This window comes from Anoplophora glabripennis, unplaced genomic scaffold (assembly GCF_000390285.2).
Source record: "Anoplophora glabripennis isolate ALB-LARVAE unplaced genomic scaffold, Agla_2.0 scaffold323, whole genome shotgun sequence".
Taxonomy (NCBI): Eukaryota; Metazoa; Arthropoda; class Insecta; order Coleoptera; family Cerambycidae; genus Anoplophora; species Anoplophora glabripennis.
The window spans coordinates 343,624-347,810 of NW_019416414.1; the positions used below are offsets into that span (position 1 = coordinate 343,624).

Genomic DNA, 4,187 nt, shown 5'->3' on the forward strand with positions numbered 1-4,187 from the left:
TGGCACCCATTATCTCAGCCTCGGCATAACAACGTTCCGGAATTTGGACAACTCCTCCATCAGATACACTTAGTCGCATTTAAATATTAACTCGATTCCATGCAAAAGATCCGCTCGCTAACGTGTATACATCTCAAAACTCATCTCGTATTCATTAAAGCGAATACATTAGCAGGAAATAGAAAACGTGTACCGACATTTAAATATTCAAATATGATTAGCTAACAAACAAGGACCAAACTAGTTGCTTTCACTCTGTTTTGTGTTAGTTTCTCGACTGGCGGAGTGATTCGTAGCAACGGCTCGTTGGTCTAGGGGTATGATTTCCGCTTAGGGTGCGGGAGGTCCCGGGTTCAAATCCCGGACGAGCCCAGTTTTTTTTTTTAATATTTCATGTCTGTTATAATATATTAGTTCAACAGTAACACAATAATTTGTATATTTTAGTATTATTTTAAAAGTAACATGGGAAAAAAATAAATTTTTATCTTTCTAGCCCAGTGTCTTAATAACAAGTGATTTCAGACTTTGTCTTTTTTTCGCAGATTAGTAAAATATACAGGGTATTCTACCTAAGAGGGATTCTTCTGTAAGTCTGCAACTGTAAAATTAAAAAATAAATGGTTTTAATAAAAGTTGTCTGGGACCATGTGAGCCATTAAAAGAAAATATTTTTAGCTTTGCAGGGTGCTCCAATTTCGCGTGGGCCCTACACAACTTTGTTATTTTAAATGGTACACCCTGTATATTATTGCGTAGAAACCTACAGTTTTCACAATTCGTTTTGGCATAAATTACTCTATCTTGTCATCTGTGAGCAAAACGTGTACGTTACTCAGACTCGGAAATACTGATTGTGAGACCTACATTTAATAATCTTACAAGTTGAAATACTTTTTTTTTTCAAATGGAATGACCCATATTAATTGTCATGGATGAATGCAAAATTGAATGCCTTTTCGACTGATGTAAAGTTGTTATCTTTAACAGTTTTCCAGAAAAATCAGGTTCTTTTCTAAAGTCCGAAAAAGTAGCTATGTAACAGGGTCAAGAAGGCCTTGCAAAACCACTTTTCTCTAACATTTTATCAGGCCTGGGACTGACAGTATCAGTATTTACTGGCATGTTTAAAAAATGGTTTGACAAACAAAAGTAAACCACTAACAACAACAAAATCAAAGTGCAAAACGAAACAAACTGAAACTCGGAACACAACCAGAAGAAGAATACTTAGACCTCTGATTTACATCAGTTGCTCGAAATGTGCTCCATTTTGATTAATACATAAACGATTTCGGGTTTTAAAAGTCTGTTCAACATTGGCAGCATGTCTGACGTAATTTCTTGAAATACTACTGTAACGTAAGCTTTGCTTTTTATAAATCCCCATAAAAAGAAGTCGCAACTTGTCATATCTACACCTTGAAGGCCAACTCCATGGTCCCCCGCGCCCAATCCATCTGTTGGGCACTTTCGTGTAAAAACTGACGAACCGCAGACGTATTATGAGGTGGAGCACCATCATGTTGCATCCACATTCTTCGAAGTGTAGCTAAAGGAACATCGCCTAACAAATCTTCTAGAGTGTTTGTTAATAAGTTTAAATAAACTGCTCCAGTTAAATGATGTTCAAAAAAGAATGGTAAATTGCTCCCCACACGTTCAAAGACCATCGTTGGCTATGAGTTGTCCGGAATCGGTGAGGATTTACTGTGCCATAATAATGGCAATTATGACTATTAACGAAACCATTTTTATGAAAAGTAGCCTCATCGGAGAACATGACCCGTTAAAAAAAACATCATCTTGATTTAACATTTCAACTGCCCACTAACAAAACTCCAGTCTCCGCTGAAAGTCTACTTTTAGTAACTCTTGGTGTAATTGGATGCGATAAGGATGCGGTGCTGTGCTTTTGTAAAATCCTATGTATCGACGTTGTACTAATACAATTGTAAGGCTTTCTTGACGCTGCTACATAACTACTTTTTCCAACTTTAGAAAAAAACCTGATTTGTCTGAAAAACTGTTAGAGATAAGTATGGTATAAGTATCAGTCGAAAGGGCATTCAATTTTGCATTCACCCATGACAATTAATTTGGGTCAGTCCATTTGAAAAAAAAAGTTTTTCAACTCGTAAGATTATTACATGTAGGTCTCAGTATTTCCGAGTGTGAATAACGTACACGTTTTACTCGCAGATGACAAAATAGAGTAATTTATGCCAAAACGAACTGTGAAAACTGCAGATTTCGTAGTCTATCTAGCCTCATTTAGAGCGCTGAAATCGAGATGTACAATTCATAAACTTTATCTAATATTAACCAAAGAATTCAAAAACGCAATAATATACAGGGTGTTCCATTTAAAATAAAGTTATGTGGCGCCCACGCGAAATGGAACACCCTGTAAAACTAAAAATATTTTCTTTACATGGACTACATGATTCCAGACAACTTTTATTAAAATCCTGTTTTTTTATAAATTTTACAGTTACAGAGTTACAGAAGAATCCCTCTTAGGTGGAACACCCTGTAGAATCAAACATTTTTTTTTATATATCCATTGTTACAAATTCTTATTTTCTTGGAAAATTTTTGCATCTATTAAATATACACTTACAAACTTTCAGAAATGAAAGAACTATTTGCTCTTCCAAATTTAAGATATTTTCTTTTTAAATATTTTGCCTTGAAGCCCTTAAATATGTGTTTTCTGATAAATGTGTAAAAAATAAAATTTTGAAGGCAACTGTTTTGGATCACCATGTAGCCATCTTCCGAGCACTGCAATTTTTTCCTCAGTGGCATCCGTCCCGGCGGGTTCGGTTCCCTCGGACGTTAACATAATTTAAGCGCCTCCTAAGTGGACGGTCGCAATCTAATGACCATCCCCACGACCTCGGGTTTGTCTTGTTCCCCGGGCTTTTGCCAAAATAGTAATGAAATCCGCGGGGTTAACATGGCGGAACGCTGGCGCAAATGTAAATTGCCCGTATAAATTCCGAACAGAATTTAATATCATACCCACCGCTTACCATAACAACCACTCTCCCATCGAGAATTTTGTTGCTGGGCTTATGAATAATAAAATTATTTATGGGTGTTTGTGTTTATTTGGCTTTCTCGGCGAATATTCTGTAGAGGGTGTATCGTTTTATCGAGAAGAGTGCTCCTTAAAATCTCTCACGAAATTCAAAATCAGATTTGGGATAAAAACTGCAGGAGATCTGGATTTATTCGTAATGCAATTTGCTGCCACATCTGTACCAGTTGACAAAACCGGAAATTATACAACCAATTTGTGGGTCTGGAAATATAGAACTTACATGAATCTTTTTCTAAGTTGAGTTTTTGGGTACATATACAGGGTGATTCAACTTTAATGTCTTCAATTTTTTGGGGAGATACGGAAAAATATGTAGAATACGAATAAGTGATTAAACAAATTTTAAAATGCATATTTACGCCGAAAAAAATATTTTCAAACCATTATTTAAACCCTCTTCGGACCGCTCCTGATCGTTGACCTACAAAGGTTTATGAAGAGTGAATTTTGACTTACCGTATTCGATCACTAACCTAGCTTTTACTGTGTTTTTAATAGTGAACAACAAGAACAGACCTTTTTACCTAGACACATAATAATTGTCTTCGAATGTTAAGTTATTGCAATTAGGAATCTATTGTATTGTACATTTTCTCTATTTTTAGTGTTATGTTCAATTAATTATTCAGTTTGTAGTACGTATACTTTATGGTGTGCTTTTCAAAGAGTAGTATGGTACCTACCTATTTAAAATGCCGGTACGGCTAAAACAACACTCATCCGTCCATAGCACTTTGTAATAAAATGATGATCCACTGCACTTATTGCAAAATTTAAGATGAGTGGGGAAATCAGCTGTTTCGCTTCAACGTTTGAACGCTCTGTGGTGTGCCAGCGCGTTCCCACTCAGCAAATGTGATGCGAAGTAGGGAACCGAATTAACGGGAATTAAGGGGTAATTTTCTTATCTTTAAAAAGTTGAGTAAAATTTTTTTTTTTCGATTTTCTGTCTTTGTTAGGCCTTCGTAATACGTGATTAAAATTAATGACCTTATGATCATCCTGTATAAAAATAGTCTTGAACGATATTATTATTATTATTTACTATTTTTAATTTATTAATTATTTTAATTAAATT

General features: G+C 35.3%; 1 non-coding gene across 1 annotated transcript; it reads left to right on the forward strand.

The window, feature by feature from the left end:
* Positions 1–300: 300 nt before the first annotated feature.
* On the forward strand, positions 301–372 carry Trnap-agg. Its single transcript has one exon. It is a non-coding gene; the product is annotated as a tRNA-Pro (tRNA).
* The last annotated feature ends 3,815 nt before the right edge of the window (positions 373–4,187 follow it).